General features: G+C 37.9%; 1 non-coding gene across 1 annotated transcript; it reads left to right on the top strand.

The window, feature by feature from the left end:
* The first annotated feature begins 3,937 nt into the window (after positions 1–3,937).
* On the top strand, positions 3,938–4,013 carry TRNAA-UGC (transfer RNA alanine (anticodon UGC)). Its single transcript has one exon. It is a non-coding gene; the product is annotated as a tRNA-Ala (tRNA).
* Positions 4,014–19,713: the final 15,700 nt, after the last annotated feature.

The following is a 19,713-nucleotide window of genomic DNA, read 5'->3' on the forward strand; positions in this document are numbered from 1 at the left end:
TGCCTTTTATATTTAAAATAGTTGTTGGCATGGACAGCTCATGTCTAGAAAAAAATGGCCAATCAACAAGCATTCTTTGTTCAAAAAATTTCATGTACAGCTACTTGCAATTAAAAACAAGAGGAAAGCAAGCTGTTCAAAGTAGGACTAATATATTTTCAAATCACATTCTAAAACATTTTTGAATACACTAAAACACACTTGATTATAAGAAAAAGATTATGTACTTTATTAATAAAAATGATCATGCACTTTTTAATATTTAAAAGTACTGTAGGAAGTTAATGGCAGTTCTCTTTTGGGTTATTGCTCAATGTTACTATTTCTGACATTAAGGACTATGATTAGACCCAAAATAATGTGTTGACATTACCATATAAATGATGGGTTAAATTTACTACATATTATTGAATGAAAATTCTACTATTGCACACACTTACCACTTCTCTTGCAATCTTATATATTTTAAATGCATTCTTTAACATAATTATATAAAGACAAATTTAATCTTAATATGTCAGAAAGTATTATCATCTTGCATGCAGTACTCCAAGGTTAATAATGTCTGGGAATATAAAGTGTTTTTGACCGTAAGATTAGTCTTCTTATTTGAAAAAGGCTTTAAATTTCATTTCAAAGAAGATTTCATGCCCCATGAAATTTAAATTATGACATTTAGAAAACATTCACTTCATTTATAATGCACTGAAAAATTGTAGTGCAAATGCTTCTGTTCCTATACATCAAAACTGTTGTTAGAAATTTAAAGGGTATGTTTTCTTAGGTAAAATTATGTGATATGCTGATGAAAACAATGAATGTCACCTACTGTTGATCCTAAAGTCAAATAATGACTGCTTCAATTACATTACAGAATTTTTAAAAATTAAGTTCTACCATTATTTTCAGTAGAGTTTATGCATAGATAACCTTTTGTTTATTTTTTTCATTTATCTAAGAGTTTACAAAGTGCTCTATATGCTTTAAAAATGAGTTTTGAAGACATATTTTTATGTACTCTTAATATTACTACTTCTTTGTCACAAACTAATACCCAGATCATAAGGCACAAAAAAATACTAATATGAAAATTTCATTTTCTATTACAAAATATTTTTGGATGTACTTGCTAGAGCTTAACTTTGATTTGGATGTCTTCTTTCAAATGTTTTCTTAAGGAAAATACTTTTGAACAATATTGCAAAAAGTCTAAGAAATTCATATAGATTCATATAAAATTTAGAATCATAATATTTTTATTTTTGTATTATTTGATAATACATCAATTATTGAGTTTTAGATCATATTTGCCATGACCCAAAATTACACTTTAATATCCATTGTGATTTTTAAGAAAGTTGAAACTGCTCTAATTGTTAGTATTTCTAAAATGATCCTAAGTGATAACATGTATTGTAAGAGTAGTAATGAAAGACAGCTACCATTCAATAAGCATTAGTTGAATGAGTACATGGATGATGTTAATATAAGTCAGAAATAATATGAGCTATACCTATTGTAGTGTCAAATAATAATGACTAAAACATAATCTATCAAAGAGGATATGTACTTATATTTCATATGTGTAAAAATGTCATTATCTTAAGTAAGAACAATTCTTTAAAAAAACCCCAAAAAGTAAAGCAAAACATAAACTATATACCTTCTTTTCTGTCTAAATTGAGAGCCAACTGAGAAGCACCTCCTGGGAGAATGATAAAAGGTCAAAATGTCATCCTTATTCCTGTTGGTCCATGGTCAGAAATGTTCGCCAATCTTTGAAAATACTGATTCATCTATCCATAGGTTTTCAGAAAGAGTTAAACAACACTAAGACCCCACACTCAGCACATATGAACCTATAAAAAAAACAAAACATGTTGTCTTGGTGCTCAACAGTTCAGGTGTGAAAATAAATTCTTGAGACATTAACACAATTAGAAAGTTCTTCCGCTGTTTTGCAGCCCAAATTTCCTTAAACCGAGTAGTTCTAAAACACTGGAGTAGAGCCATAAAGTTATTTTGAAAAAGACCCAGGCTCCTAGTTTTTCAAAACAAATGGGAATATTATCTGGAAATGTCACTTTTGTTCTGGGTATCAAAGATTTTCTACAAATAATTTTTAAAGCACATGAAGCAAAACTAGCCAAAAATAAATATACACACACAGAAAAAAGACACAGGGGAAGAATTGGCAGAAAAAATTAAAAGCTAAAATAGACCCTCAAAATCATTTAATATATTTAAAAAAGCCACAAATTAGAAAATAACTATCATTTTATGTTCAAAGAATAGGTGATGAATTTATATATATCTGAAGAGAAAATAAAAATATAAAAAGTATAGCCTGACCTGTGGTGGTGCAGTGGATAAAGCGTCGACCTGGAAATGCTGAGGTCGCCAGTTCAAAACCCTGGGCTTGCCTGGTCAAGGTACATATGGGAGTTGATGCTTCCAGCTCCTCCCCCCTTCTCTTGCTCTGTCTCTCTCTCCTCTCTCTCTCTCTGTCTCTCTCTCTCTCCCCTCTAAAAATGAATGAATAAATAAATAAATAATAAAAAAATATAAAAAGTATACAAATTGACCAAAGAGATTTAACATGAAATATAACTTCTAGAAATGAAAATTATAATAACAAATATTGAAAACTCAATAGATGGGTAAAACAACTGACTGATTATACACAGTTGAAAGAAAACTGGGTAGAAAAAATGAGAAGATATTACCCAGAGCACACTTTGTTAGAGAGACAAATTAAGTGATATGGGAGGTTGAGATGTGTCATGAAGGCAAAACTTACAGAAAAGCATGAAGAACAATAAAGGTAGATGGATGAATATGTTTAATCCTTACATGTTTTCCCTCCTATTGTTTGGAAGTAATGTACTTTATTCCTTTTATCAGTTTACTTATAAATTATCAGGTACATCTTTAATTTTCCAATGTCAATCAACAAAATTTGCCTCTTGCTGGATAATACAAGAGCTTAACACTTATTCTCATCCAATATGTGCACTAATGTTGTTATATGTTTTAATTTTTATTTTATTCACTTATCCACTATAATATTTTTATTTATTTTTTTTTTTATTTATTCTTTTTTTTTTTTTTTTAGAGAGAGAGGAGAGAGAGAGAGAGAGGAGAGAGAGGAGAGAGAGAAAGGGGAGGAGCAGGAAGCATCAACTCCCATATGTGCCTTGACCAGGCAAGCCCAGGGTTTTGAACCGGCGACCTCAGCATTTCCAGGTCGACGCTTTATCCACTGCGCCACCACAGGTCAGGCCACTATAATATTATTATTGATCATTCAAAATAAAAAAGAACTGAAAAAGAAATATTTAAGAAGCAGGGCAATTAGCTCAAAATAAGATGGTAGACTTAAATACAAACAGATGAGTATTTACATTAAGTGTAATTGTCTGACTCACTTAAAACCAAAGTAAAATAAAGCCATCTCAATGGAAAACATTATGAAAGACACAACAAAAGTATAAGGTTATATAAAAAATTAAAAACAAAGGGTGAAAAAGGCAACCATCCAAATAAAATCTAAAATAAAGCTGGATCAGGCTAAATAGAACTTAAGTTCCATAGCATTAATTGAGATAAATGGTCATTTTATAGTACTAGTGGTTTCAATTTCCTAGAAACATATAATGATTTTAAATTTGTATATATCTAAAAACATAGTCCCCAAACACACAAAGAAAGGATAGTAAGGAAGAACACACCAACCAATCCACCATTGTAATAGAATTTAAAAAGCATCTCTCATTAATTGCTAAAAAAAAAAGACAATCAGTAAACAATATAGAAAATCTATAGGATGTGATTAATAAGTATTACCTCATGGGTATAAATAAATATCACACCACACAACTATAGAATACACCTTCTTTTCAGATACACATAGAACACTTATAAAAAGTTGACCATAGCCCTGGCCGGTTGGCTCAGCGGTAGAGCGTCGGCCTTGCGTGCGGAGGACCCGGGTTCGATTCCCGGCCAGGGCACACAGGAGAAGTGCCCATTTGCTTCTCCACCCCTCCGCCGCGCTTTCCTCTCTGTCTCTCTCTTCCCCTCCCGCAGCCAAGGCTCCATTGGAGCAAAGATGGCCCGGGCGCTGGGGATGGCTCCTTGGCCTCTGCCTCAGGCGCTAGAGTGGCTCTGGTCGCAACATGGCGACGCCCAGGATGGGCAGATTATCGCCCCCTGGTGGGCATAGCGTCGCCCCATGGTGGGCGTGCCGGGTGGATCCTGGTTGGGCGCATGCGGGAGTCTGTCTGACTGTCTCTCCCCGTTTCTAGCTTCAGAAAAATGGAAAAAGAAAAAAAAAAAAAAAAAAAAGTTGACCATAGAAAACTTAGCCATAATTAAGTTTCCATACATTTCACAGGATTGTTATCATGATAACTATATAATTAATCAAGAATTCAATTCACATTCATAATGTTGTTTAGTAGAAAGTTTCATATCTTTGGAAATTAAATTAATACATAAAAAGGAATTTATGTGTTAAGAAATAAATCAGAGATACAGAAAATTATCAGAAAATGAAAAAAATTTTAAGGAAAATACTATATCTTAAACTATTAGAAAACAGCTACACCATTATTCATGTAGAAAAAATGTTGGAAATTAATAGCTAAATATTAATATAATAAGTTATAAGAAGAAATATAAATAAAATATCAAGATAACAGTAATGTAGATAATAACAGAAATTAATGTTATAGTAATAAAAACTAAGAAGTTTGAATAAAGCCAAAAAGTCATTCTTTGAAAGGTAATAAAATAAACACAAATTTATTAATGATATTAATCAATAAAGTATAAGACACAAATAACTAACACCTGAATGAAAAAGGAGGGTTAATATCTATATTACAGAGATTTAAAAAAAATAATGTGAAGAATTTATGAACAAGTTTTAGGCCAGCACCTTCAAAATTTATATAAAATGGGCAAGGTCTTAGGAAAATATAGCTTACCAAATAAAAGAGAGAGCCTGAACTGGGAGTCAAAAATCTTCCCACACAGAAAATTTCAGGCTCTGTGGACTTTAATATGCTATTATTATAGAAAATATAATAATGGTGAAACATAATAAATATGATAAACTGCAAATTAAGACACTAAAGAGGCATTTTTCATGCTTACAGATGGGCTGATCAGTTTGCTGTGACGTTCCAGGGCCTTGGGCTGTAACGAAGCAGATGCTCGCTGTCCTACTCATGACCATCTTGCCCAAGCATGAACATCTCCATCCTCTGTATCTTAATCCTCAATCGTTCTTCTTTGTCACTGCATTAAAGAACTAAATGTCAAACCATATGCACATCGGCACATTTGCCTTCCTTCTAATGTTTATGACATAGATACAAAGGTTAAAAAAACAAACAAACTGACATGTCATATTAGAATTCAAGCCAGGCTCTGTGTGGACATTTGGACTGCAAAAGGAATAAAGTCAGCAGATTAGAAGGAACGTTGGGTCTGCCTAATCTTTGAATTATAAAACCTCTGTGAATAATCATGGTGAATCAGTGTTATTTTTAGCGTGTCTGCTTCTAATGAGTGTGATCCTATAAAGAAAAAGCAATAGGAGTTCTTTAGAACTTAAAAAGAAGTATACTGCATACCTTTCTATGGGTTTTACTTTTAAGAATTCACAGAAATTTCCACATGTAACTATAAACTTTTTTTTAATTTTAATTTTAATTTTTTTTAATTTTCATTTTTATTTTTTTACAGAGACAGAGAGATAGTCAGAGAGAGGGATAGATAGGGACAGATAGACAGGAACAGAGAGAGATGAGAAGCATCAATCATTAGTTTTTCTTCGCAACACCTTAGTTGTTCATTGATTGCTTTCTCATATGTGCCTTGACCATGGGCTTTCAGCAGACCGAGTAACCCCTTGCTTGAGCCAGTGACCTTGGGTCCAAGCTGGTGAGCTTTTGCTCAAACCAGATGAGCCCACACTCAAGCTGGCGACCTTGGGGTCTCGAACCTGGGTCCTCTGCATCCCAGTCTGATGCTCCATCCACTGTGCCACCGCCTGGTCAGGCAAACTTTTTTTTAAATTGAATGTCATTTAAGTATTTTATTGTACTTCAATTTATTTAAGCATTTTATTGCTTGATTCTGTTTTGCAATGATGTAATAATAAAAATTAATCATGATTAATATAATAATTATCATACCAGTGGTCAACAGTCACTGAGATGCTTACTATCCAGCGCTGTCTTAAGCACTTTAATAGCTAACATTTATTATTATGTTTCAAACACTCTACATGGTTTATAGAAATTTAGTAACATGTTCATGTAGTTGTTAAATGGCCAAGCTGGAACCCAAAGAAACTGAGTCTAGGGTGGTAGTTCTCAACTCTAATACACATCAGAATTACCTGTATGACTTGTTAAAATACTAATTACTATTCCCAACCTTAGTAGATCTGCAGTGGGACCTAAGAATTTGCCTTTCTAACAAGATACCAGATGAAGCTGATGCTGCTGGCCCAGGGACCACATTTAGGACCTGTGCTTTGAAGTGCTATGCTGCATTACTCTCTGCAGCATCTCATTTACTCCTGTCAACAACTGAGATTTGGGTACTCAACTTCAAACAGCTAATAAATACATAGTAGGGTCAGAATTGAACTATGTCTATCTGCTTCTATATAGAGGCCCTGAATAGGAACTTAGAACAAGGACAGAGTTCAGTGCCCTGACGCAAAGGCCCCAGTGGCTTTACTGACAGAAGTACTGAATGCAGTTCTGTGCTGAATGCAGCACAATAGGGATAGAATTAGCAATTCTGATTAATCAATAGGTGGGGGACATTTGAACTACTTCGTGTAAGGTATTTTCCGCCAAGGAAGAAAGAAGGATGTAGCCACCAAGTGTGGATGAGCAAAAGCTTTATTTAGAGCACATCCCAGGTGAGGTTCACTGGTCCACAAGACGGGCCAGGGAAGTCATGCAGCTTCTCCCACGTGGTAGGGGGGAGGGTGGGTAATTTATAGCATTGGTAGGGTGGTGGTGGTGATAGGTCGTGGTGAAATTTCATTGGACAGTTGTTTTTTCAAAATGCTCCTGGGCTGTTTCTTTTGGCAGTCATGGTGTGGCCATTTCTTTCAGCAGTCATGGGTATGGGTGGTTCCTCATGTGACCTTTCCCCATTGCCAACAGACCTCACACTTCAGTTGCCCTTTAATCTGCTCTAAAGTTCCCTTTCCTGACTTCTTTATTCTCTTCTCTGCTTCCTGACTTCCTCATTCTTATCCCTGCTTCAATTTTGTGTGAATCAAATACCTGTAAGGACCTGGGGTCAGGGCTATCTCATGAATCCTTTAGAGGGGATTGTGAGGTGGTCTTCCTTAGGTTCCTCAGTGCCTGCCATGTGGTCTCTGAGTAGTTATTGTCTCTGTGACACTTTTATCCAATTTCATTTGGCATATGAATGTGTGTGTGTGTGTGTGTGTGTGTAAGGCCAGGGGCCACTGCTGCTGCCATCGTGGCCATTTACATGCAGATTCTCGTTAAATTTGGGCAGATAGTAAAGAAACAGCAGAGTCGGAAGATGGTGGGCCATTCTGTTTATTGGTGTCTCACCAAGACAGGCAAGCCATAAGAAAAACCAAGGGAAAAGCAGAAAACCTGCTTTTCCCATGGAGAGCAAAGGATCAGGGAGGGGAGAAAGAAGAAATTCTCCTGCACCTCTCGGCTGTGGGGGCAGAATTTCCCTTACAGTAAAGATTAGCAAGAAAATGGCCCTTCCCAATCAGCAAGGAAGCTCCAACCTCACAGACCAATATATCTGGCGTTGCCCAGCCCTCAATGCAAACTATAAGTGAGCAAACATATATATCATATTTACAAACTTATTTGACCAACAGGGTATATATTTGTTTTAAGAATAATGTAACAGAGATTTTAAATTCTAATTAAAAACCAAAATTTGTGAAACTCATGATTCTCTGTGGAACTCTACACAATTGTTTTCTTGAAACACGGTTTAAAAAAATCTACATAGTCCAAACTTTTAACCATTATATCTATGATATGTTAACAATAACCAAGACCAATCTATGTGTTCCTAGGAAATCACTGAAAGAAAACTGTAAAGCCAGTAGCCACTGCCACTATCAGCCGCTTGGCCCATGTAGGTTCGCATTAGATTCGGACAGATGGTAATGAAACAATAGAGCCAAGAACTGTTGGGCCATTAGCTTTAATCCTAGCTTGCACCCAGCGGGCAAGAAATACACACAGTGGGAAAACACTTCCCTTTCCATTCAGGGCTCCCAAAGCCACTGACTTATCCAAGTTTCCTAGAATCAGTTTCTAGCTCACCAGCCTTATTCACCTCTGTTCCCCATCTCCTTCTCTCTCCACAATCTGGCTTCTCCTTCAGCACTCCACCATCTTGGCTGCTTTTCCTGGCCTCCTCCATGTGACCTTTCTCTGCTCTTCTACAGCATGGGTTCTTCCTAGAACATAACTCTTCTCTCGGAACAACGTGATCTCTCTTCCTTTTAAAACCTTTTGGCATAAAAGCCCTCCCCCAACACATATTAACATAATCACATCCATCCAAAGCAAGAAGGGCAACTAATATTATCACCTGGGCGACAGGCTTCCATGTGGGCAGCACCATCTTTAACAAAGTGAGCATAATATATTTTATCTGCCTAACAAAAATCAACCAACAACTTTTGTCTTTACTTCTAATAATTCTGGTCATCTATTTATAATAAAGTTAAAATGTATGGAATTTTCTGTTGTATAGTTTAATTTGAATAGTCCTTTATTAAACTAAATGATTTTCAATTCAATATTAATAAATGATTAACAATAGTGGAAAATTTTTCCTTTTTAAATTATAATATATATTCTCTAGTTTTATGACAATTCAGAACAGTTTACTAAACTAAAAGAATTCTTAAAGTAATATAAAAGTTCACAGTGGGGAAGGGAGGTCATGAAATTAAAGAGTTTGAGGAACTTAAGAATCTAAATTCCTCTATGTTTCTCACTGAATATTTGAACCTTATTTTCTGTTTGTTTTTTTGATAGTCCAAAGGGATTAATTCATAAGGATCAAAGACTTCCACATTGATCATTGATGTTGCCAATTCTTCAATTTTTTAAAATCCAACATTACTTTTAGATCAAAGGCTTTATTTGGGTGATCTTTCTGCTAAAGAGGCAAAGATGGTGAGGTAGGAGAATTTTAAAATTCATGTGATATTGCATTTGGACAAATGTAAGTACATGTAGACTTTAGGAGGATATGAAAAAGCTAGATCTTAGAGTTCACAGTTGCAGTTTATCTTGGTATTTGAAGATGTCAGAAATTAAGTTTGACATTTATAATAGTTTGCTTAAATCTGTTAATTCATACTCTCAGGAACTTCATTTGTAAGTCTAGCTAAAAGGTCAGCTATCTTACCTTTGCTGTTTAGGCACAGAATGCTACAGGCACTAAGCCCTGGGTTAGCTCTGGGCTAAAGCAGGGTGATTGCATAGCTTCCTCAATCTTCTTTTCTCATTGACACTCTTAAAATGAGCTTATTTCAGGGAGAAGCAAAAATTACTCTGCACTATTGCTACTTGAGTGCTATTTAAAATAATTTTTAGTGTATTTTCTTTCTCAATGTTTAATTTTTTTTCTTTTAATTTAGTGTGAGGATGGAGAAGCAGAGACAGACTCCTGCCTATGCTCTGACTAGGATCCACCTATGAAAACCACTAGGTGGTGATACTCTGTTCATCTGCAGTCCTTGCTCTATTGCAGTGGTAGCTATTTTTTAGTGAGTGAGGTGGAGGCCATGGAGCCATACTCAGTGCCTAGGGCCAAATCGTTCTAACTTGCTCCATTGGAGCCATGAGTGCAGGAGGAGAGGAGAAGAGAGAGAGAGAAAGAGAGAGAAGTAAGAGGGGGAAAGGTAGAGAAGCAGATGAGCACCTCTCTTGTGTATCCTGACCAGGAATAGAACCCAGGACATCCACACTCCAGGCTGTTGCTTTACTATTGAGCCAACTGACCAGGACCTTCTTAAAGTGTAATTTAAAAAGGGTTTTGGTTTTCTTAACTGATCCAGTAGACTTACAGGCTCAGTTTAAAATTATGTAATTAAAAAATATTATAATTTATCTCAACAGTTCCTAATTCTGGGTAAATCCACTTAAAAATTTTTAAATTGAGAATGATGAATACATTAGAGACCTTTTGGTAAAATATATCTTAGAATTTCATGGAAAAACATAGCTCTAATTTTCCCTGTATCAACTTGCCAGAAGACTGTTTTACATGCAACACGTGGTGTCCTGTGCCATTTCTGTCACCATCATTAATAATGTCCTAAGGCTTAATCTCACAGCAGAAATAAAATGCTTTATTCTTCCTTGAATTTTCAGGGAAAGACTGACAAGTTATAGCAGGAATACATATTCCTATATGCTTTGAGAATTCTCTGTCTAACTTTCCTTGTTCTTTTTTTTCCTCCAGTAAATTATTTCCTAAGATATTAGAAGACTCTCCCAATGTCCCTAACACCATAAATGCTTTGAATGTGATGATAATCATGAATAGATACATTTTCCCATTGCTGCCTTTTCTTTAGTGATCACATAGACTAGCTTAGGGATATTTTCCCTCTCAATTTTGAGCTCATGCATTATTTTAAAGAGGTTTTAACTGCATCTCTAGTCTAATGAATAAAGCTGGTGCTCATTTTTAGTAATGTAAAAATTAATTTTTTACTTTTATTTTAATATTAAAATTTGTTCCTTTTCTAAAAACTTTGAGTTAATTTCCATGACTATATTCCCTTTCTGTTTTTATTTGGTCAAGCTATAGGTTTTCACTCTTCTCAAACTTTTTTCATATATCACTCTTTCTAGTTCTATTGGCCTTTTTATTAATTATTCTTGAATTATCATATAAAATGCCAATTATAAAACTATATAATGTCAATGCATTTTTGAAGCATAATGTATGTCTGACAAGATTGGATTTCTGTGCATTTTATAAAAAAGGGAGCTCTCATAGGACTCTTCTACTAGTCTTCACGCATCAACCTGATACCAGTAAATGTGAAATAAAGTGTTTGAACTTCAAAGCTCACTTGTACCTTGGGGAGTTGTGGGGTTATTTGGTTAATGTTTATTTTTCTACAAAACTGTAAACATCTCAAAGGCAGGAACTATGTCTGCTTTCCTGTTTGCACAGTAACACATATATTGAAATGGGAGTAAATGATTAACTCTTGAATTGAAAACTCTATAGTGTTGTGACTTAAAGTTTTAAAAAAAAAATTATTAAATTGGGATTCTAGGATTATTTTACCAGCCAGCTAACAGAAGTGCTTGAGTGCCCCAATCCCTGATATTATAATATTGTTTTATATATAAGAAAAATGTCAGTCTTTTGGTTCCAAAAGATTATGTTGACTGGTGTATGGCCAGTAGTTGTGGCCATTGTCATGGCCATGTAGGTGCAGGTTCCCATTGAATTTGGGCAGATGGTAAAGAAACAGTGAAGCCAAAAACTGCTGGGCCATTCTTTTATTCTAGCCTCGCACTGGCAGGTGAGTAAAAACAAACACACAGGGGGAAAACACTTCCCTTTCATTTAGGGCTCCCAAAGCCACTCACACATTCTCTGGTTCCACAACAAGGAGAATCTTCTCTGGTTTTTCCTAGAATCAAAAGCCCCCACCAGTCTCAGTCATCTGTGGTTCTCCATCTGCACACCTTCTCCCTTCTCCTCTCTGCACAAACTGGCTTCTTCTTCAGCACCCTGCCATCTTGGTCTTCTTCACTGACTCTGCTCCTTCCTTTTTAAAACTTCTTTGGTGCCAAAAACCTCTCCTCCAGCACACATTAGCATAAAAATAGCACTTCCCAAACAGAAAGATAATTAGCACTTTCACATGGGCAGCACCATTCACATGGGCAGCACCATTTTTAATTATAAAAGTGAGCAAACTCAGAAATCATATTTTACAAACTCGTTTGCCTGACATTCCACCCCTTTTGCTCATTTCGCAATTCACATCACAGGCATTCCTGTGCAAAGAATTAGGCACATCACACAAACAAATTACAGCAAAAGCACAAGTCATACAATTCAAAGGTGCCCTTCACTATGATTCTCTGAGCACTTTGCCCAAAGTGCAGAATGTCCTCAGAGCTTCATTCCAACTGGATGAAAAGCTTCCTGGTGCAAGGGGCCTCTATCAGTCCTGCCTCCCCCCATCAGGGTTTTTCACATTGTTCAAAAGCCGTATGTCCATCCAACAAGGGAGCTGGTTCCCCCTCTGGTCACAGTCCAAGAATCAGTCCATTCACATGGGGCCTCAGGCCTCCCCCCTCTTCCCTGCCATCCTTGCTGCTCCTAAGACACTGTCCCAAGGAGGAGCATGGGCAATGGTGGTCAACATTTCCACCTCTGCTCCAGAGCCATCCACCCCTATGTCCCATAATTACAAACCTAAGAGGGGCTTAGTAGGTACTTCTTGCTGTTGGGTTTTAACCTTCTTAAGTCTGTGGATGGCAACTTCAGCCTTCTCATCATCAGAAGAGATGCTGGAAATGCCAGCTCCCACTGATTGAGATCCACTCCACCAGCATGGCTCCATCTTAGGCTCCTACAGCTGCTGGCTCTCATGAAGATGAACCCACAGTTGTTCCTCCAATAACTGCTTCTGCCAACGTTCAACTTCCAGGGCAAACTGCAACTCACAAACCTGTAATTCCTTCTCCAGAGACTGCTCTATCTCCAGGTGCAACTTACAAACCTGGTCAGCCTCCTTTTCCAGTGCTTGCTCCAGTTCCAAGATCTGCATCTCGTTCTCCCATGGCCATTCCAACTCCTGCTGCTGCTCGGTTTGCAGGCCTTGGGCCGCCTCTTCCACAGCACTCTTGGTTTCCTCTCACAAAGCTGTAAAGATCAGCCAGCCCATGGTCCCCAAAAGGACAACCATGGGGAACCATAAAAACAACCAGTCCTATACCCCACCCCTCAAGGGTGGTGGCAACTCCATACTGATGCAATCCGAATCCTGCTGCAAACTACGCCAGTTGTGTGGCCAATAGTCACAGCCATCGTCGCGGCCATGAAGGTGCAGGTGCCCATTGAATTCGGGAAGATGGTAAAGAAACAGTGGAGCCAAAAACTGATGGGCCAATCTTTTATTCTAGCCTCATACCAGCAGGTGAGTAATAACAAACACACAGTGGGAAAACACTTCCTTTTCATTTAGGGCTCCCAAAGCCACTCATAAATTCTCTAGTTCCACAAGCAGGAAACTCTTCTCCAGTTTTTCCTAGAATCAAAGGCCTCACCAGTCTCAGTCATCTCTAGTTCCCCATCTGCACACCTTCTCCCTTCTCCTTTCTGCACAAACTGGCCACTCTTTCAGCACCCTGCCACCTTGGCTTCCTTCTCTCACCCTGCTCCTTCCTTTTCAAAACTTCTTTGGTGCCAAAACCTCTCCTCCAGCACACATTAGCATAACAATGGTCCTTCCCAAGCAGGAAGGTAATTAGCAGTTTCACCTGGGCAGCGCCATTCACGTGGGCAACATCATTTTTAAGAATAAAAGTGAGCAAACTCAGAAATCATATTTTACAAACTCATTTGCCCAACAACTAAAATGTGTTAATGTTTTTGAAATTTTATCGGGTTGTATAACTCAACTAAAATAGCCATTATAGAATATCGCAGACTGGGTGGCTTAAACAACAGAATTTTTTTTTTTTTCTCACAGTTCTGTAGGATCCAAGTCCAAAATCAAATTGGTGGCATATTTGGTTTCTGGCGAGAGTTCTTTCCCTGCCTTTTGGATAGCAGCTTTCTTTCTGTGCACTCACATGGCATTTTCTTTGTGTGTGTGCAGAGACTGAGGGGTCCTGTATGTCTCCAGCCTTATTGGATTAGGATCTCACCCTTGTCACCTCATTTACCTTTAATTACCACTCAAAAATCCCGATTCCCAAATACAATCCCATTGGAGGTTAGGGTTTCAATACCTGAAATGTAGAAAGATACAATTCTGTTAATGACACAGATTGATGTTACACCTCACGTTGTACTCCTTCCTTGCTTTATAGTGCTTCATTCATTGATGCTGAAATGTGCACGCTTGGGAGAGGGGACGCAGTGGTGACACAGCAAAGAACACTGAGGCATTGCTTAGCTCTGCTTAGTTTAGACTTTAAAAGTCAGCATGTTCTGAAGTGTTTTCTGACACCAAAAACCCATTCTGTAATTCTCCAGATACCAACTGGTGCCTAATAATGTAATTTAATTATGACAATAACTGTTGTTAAACAATAAAATTTCACCAAGTTGTCAACATAGGAATCATCCTGAACTGTAGAGAATTTTTATGAATTTATTTGAGCCAAACTGACAGTTGCTGAGAAGCAAAATCCCAATAGATTGAGAAAATGTATCAGAGCATGGTGGTTCTATAGCTTATTTTATACATTAGAACCAAAGGAGGAGACATAAGAAGGGTTACATGAAATCTATTGGTGGGAGATTAAGGGGGCAGGAGACAGCAGAGCTGGAAAATATCTAGGTTTGGATAAAAAGTAAAACAGAGAGACAGGATAATTAATTAACATTCAGAGCACATAGAGATGGTATGCGGGGAACAATATAACAATGAGAGTTGCTGTGGTCTCCTGCACTGGTGACAGGTTGTACTCTGAGGGGTTTGAAAAAGGGATTACTCTGACATTCCAAGAGTATTTTATCTTAGATGCAAAAAGACTACAGACAGGTACTTAAGGTAAATATTGACCTTTGTCAAGGAACTGAAGGCCCAGGATGTGACTACCTGCCATGACTGTCTTTTAGTTAGGAATTTTTATGTTTGCACCGTCCTATATGGTAATTTTGGTCTCTGAGTTTGTAAGGTCCACCATGCAAGGGCCCCTGAGCTTCTCATGTTTAGTATTTGACCCCATTCTTTTGTCTACAAAGTAAATTTGAAGATCTGATTGGCTTGTAAAACGATTCGTGAATCTGACAGCATCCCATCTACCAAGTTGAAAGGTATTCTGATGAGTTTTACCAAATGGAAGGTTTTTATAGGCAAAAAGAAGGTGGGACTAAAAAGTTTAAGGAATAGATTTTTTTCAGGCAGGACACTCTTTTTGGAGAAGGCAAGGGGTCTTATCAGGCAGATTATCTCACTATTGTTGTTCAGGAAACTCTTGACAGATTGGTTTAAAATTTCATTCCTAAGAGAGGCAAAAACTTCAATTAGGTTAGTTATTAAGTTTTGGTTGGGTGAAGTGGCTTATCAAAAGTGACTCCCTTTTGGTCTTTTTATTGTTGTTTGTTTTTTGTTCTTCTTCTTTTCTAACATTACACAGAGTTAGTACAGACCCCGCAGGTTAATGGTACCATTGTAAGAACGTCCAAACCTGTAGAGTGTTTTTTTTTTTTTGTATTTTTCTGAAGTTGGAAGCAGGGAGGCAGTCAGACAGACTCCCACATGTGCCCGACCGGGATCCACCCGGCATGCCCACCAGGGGGTGATGCTCTGCCCATCTGGGGCATCGCTCTGCTACAGCCAGAGCCATTCTAGTGCCTGAGGCAGAGGCCATAGAGCCATCCTCAGTGCCCGGGCCAACTTTGCTCCAATGGAGCCTTGGCTGTGGGAGGGGAAGAGAGAGACAGAAAGGAAGGAGAAGGGGAGGGGTGGAGAAGCAGATGGGCACTTCTCCTGTGTGCCCTGGCCAGGAATCGAACCTGGGACTCCTGCACACCAGGCTGACACTCTACCACTGAGCCAACTGGCCAGGGCCATGTACAGAATTTTTATAAGCATTTATTTGAGACAAAAGTGATGAAAATTGCCAGGAAGCAAGACTTTAAATGCTCCAGAAAATGAGAGTTTTTCAGTTTCTTTTATAGAGTTGAAATTAAGGAGGGAAAGAAAGAAAGGTTACATGAAAGTGGGAGAAAGCATGACAGGGAGTGGGGGTGAGGGAATTGGATTACCAGACAGATAATTATGCTTTCTTTAGGGTGGTGTTGGTCAAATAAGTTTGTAAATATAATATATAGATTTGCTCGCTTATAGTTTGCATTGGGTGTAGGGAACAGACTGTAAACAGGCAGGGTTGTTATACCCTAAGGCTTAGTTTTAAGACTAAGCCTTTCCCACTCTAAGTGACTTTGTATCAGATACTTCCTTGTTTGTTTATTGGATTAAACATTTTGATTTCTACACTATAAAATGGGGCAGACCAGGAGCTTGCTCCCTCTTGGTTCCTGAGACTAGCATTAGAGAAGAGAGCAGAGAAAGGCCACGTGGAGGAGAGGAGAAGCAGTCAATATGGTGGAGTGCTGAAGGAGAAGCCAGTTTGTGCAGAATTTGTACAGAGAGAAGGAGATGGGGAACAGAGGTAAATAAGGCTGGTGAGGTACAAACCTTTGATCCTAGGAAAACCCGGATAAGTCAGTGGGTTTGGGAGCCCTTAATGGAAAGAGAAGTGTTTTCTCATTGTTTATATTTCTTGCCCGCCAGGTGCAAGCTAGGATTAAAGCTAATGGTCCACCTGTTCTTGGCTCCGTTGTTTCATTACCATCTGTATGAATCAAATGTGAACCTGCACAGGCCATACGGCTGTGATGGTGGCCATGGATACTGGCTTTACAGGTGGTTAAGGTTCCACTTATTTCAAAGGTATGTTAACCTAGAGGCACAAAAACAAGTCTTGCTTAAAGTAAAGATAAACCTTTTACTAAAAAGTTATTTATGTAGGGCAGAACTATACACCATAACCTGCACAGCTAGGAATTTATGATAAAATCACCCTCCGAAGTTACTCTCCATAGAACCCTTTTTGTTGTCCATAAGGACTCAGTCCCATAAGACTTCCCTCACTTCAGATGCCAGTTACAAGTCCTGGGCCACCTCTGACAACTGGCTGTAAATTGGGGGTTCCTAAACCTTCTTCAGGTTTGTCAACTTAAGAAATGACCAAACCTGCAGATTTTTTTAAAAAGAGTTTATTTGAGCCAAACTGATGACATATGCTGAGGCACAAGATCTCAATATCTCTTCAGAATAACAGTTTTGCAACTTCTTTTATACATTTGGAATTAACAAGAGAATGTAAACAAGATTCCATGGAAGTAGAAGAATGAGAAGTGGGGAGTGAATTACAGGATAGTTAACATGAGAATGTGTTCTCTTCAAGGTGTATTACTCTGGTGTTTCAAAGGTGTGTTAACCTAGGTGCAGAAAAACAGTGGACAGGGCAGACTTGGAACCTCTTACTAAAGAAGTTATAAGCCTGGGCTGTGACTACCACCATGACCTGCTAAGTCCGGAATTTATGGTCAGATCACCCTGTGAGGTTACTTTCCATAGAACACTTATTTTCATCCACAGTTTCAACAGTTTGATAGAATGACTCAAAAAACTCAGGAATACACCTTGCTTATATTTAATCACTTGTTTTTTGTTTGTTTGTTTGTTTTTTGTGACAGAGAAACAGAAAGAGAGAGACAGAGAGAGGGACAGATAGGGACAGACAGGAAGGGAGAGAGATGAGAAGCATCAATTCTTCATTGAGGCTCCTTAGTCTCCTTAGTTGTTCATTGATTGCTTTCTCAGATGTGCCTTGACCCAGGAGCAACAGCAGAGCAAGTGACCTTGGGCTTAAGCCAGTTACCTTGGGCTTCAAACCAGGAACCTTTGGGCTCAAGTCAGTGACTAGGGGGTCATATCTATAATCTCACACTCAAGCCAGCAACCCTGCACTAAAGCTTGTTGGTGATCTGGCACTCAAGCCTGATGAGCTTGCGCTCAAGCCGGTGACTTTGGGGTTTCAAACCTGGGTCCTCTGTGTCCCAGTCCAATGATCTATCCAATGCACCACTGCCTGGTCAAGTTTACTCATTTGTTTTAAAGGAAAAAATGCAGGAACAATCAATGCCAAGATGCACAGTTCAAGTTAGGGGGAGAGAAGGTATGTGAAGCTTCTTACTGTACCTTCTCTGGGGAACCAGCCTCCCTCTCAGCACCTTGCAGTATTACCACCTTGGAATCTCTTCAAAGAGTCTAATTGTTTGGGAATTTTTATAGAGCTCCCCTTAACTCTCTAGAGTTCAGGGGTAACAATTTTATTTTGCTAATCTCTTGGTCTTTTTTGTGACTATCTCCCATCCTGAAACTAAATAGGCTCCCCACCTTAAGTCACTTGAACATCATAAACTCAAATGTGATCCAAAAGGGCTAGATATGAATAACAAAAGACACTCCTTTTGCTCAAGAAATTTAAGGGTTTTAGAAGCTCTGTATCAGAGCCTGGGGACAAAGATCAAATATTATGGTATTATATCCTATGATGTTTAAAGAATACAACAGAACAAATTAGTCTTAAAAGTCAAACTTTTATTCGTAAGGGTAGAACTCAAGAGAAAATGGTTGTCTGAATTCCAAAGTCCATCCTATAAATAACAAGATCTAGAATCTGGAGGACTCAAGTTTAGGATATATGTTAAAGCAGTTTTTCAGACTGAAATGACATAATGGTTTAACTAGTAGGTTGAAACGGGAAGAAATGGAGAACTCAGAATATGAATTTTAAAAATGTATTTCTGGGAGAGCCTTGGCTTTGGACTCTCTTGAACTTGAACCTCAAGAAAGCTGGATACTAACAGTTCTCTGAATAAATTTGAAGATCTATGAGCAGAAGAAAATTATATCATATTCCATTTTCTGCCTAGACCCTTGGGAATGATTATTCTTACATAATTTTCTAAACTATAGTATAAAATTGAAATTTCTTTTATCTCAACACTGTATCATGTGACATTTCATACTTGCAATAAAATGAATTATATGCTTTGTCAATTTTAAAATAAATGAATGTATTTCTATATTAAATTCATTGGATATGGCCTGAAAATGGTGTGTCTTCTGGATTTTGGCAGTTTTCTCATGCCTCCAGAAATGCTTTTATTTTAGGCCCCTTCAGTTATTAGAGATGAAAGCAAATTGAGAATAGATGAGCTGTCTTTCTAGAATGGCTGGGAAACCATAAACCTTTGCCATGGCAGAATTGTCACAGTGACTCTCTAATTAAAAAAAAAAAATAGTGTCAGAGATGTTTTATTCAGTGTATCCTCAGAAATGGTGAGGTGACTCAGTAACTATTATGAATTGCAGTAGACACATTGCATTTTGAAGCCATAATATGACAAGATAGAACTCACAGAAAATATATTTTTTTAAAAAAATTTTAATTATTTTTTACAGAGATAGAGAGAGTCAGAGAGAGGGATAGACAGGGACAGACAGACAGGAACAGAGGGAGATGAGAAGCATCAATCATCAGTTTTTTGTTGCAACACCTTTGTTGTTCATTGATTGCTTTCTCATATGTGCCTTGACCATGAGGCTACAGCAGACTGAGTAACCCCTTGCTCAAGCCAGCGACCTTGGGTCCAAGCTGGTGAGCCTTGCTCAAACCAGATGAGCCCGCGCTCAAGCTGCAATCTCGGGGTCTCGAACCTGGGTCCTCTGCATCCCAGTCTGACGCGCTATCCACTGCGTCACCGCCCAGTCAGGCAGAAAATATCTTTTTGTTAGCAATGGGAAAACAGCTCCAGGTATAAGATCTCGCTTTAGGAAGCTCAGTTCTTGAGTTCTGGCTAAGAGAAGAATTA

Source organism: Saccopteryx bilineata, chromosome 6 (assembly GCF_036850765.1).
Source record: "Saccopteryx bilineata isolate mSacBil1 chromosome 6, mSacBil1_pri_phased_curated, whole genome shotgun sequence".
In the NCBI taxonomy this organism is placed as follows: domain Eukaryota; kingdom Metazoa; phylum Chordata; class Mammalia; order Chiroptera; family Emballonuridae; genus Saccopteryx; species Saccopteryx bilineata.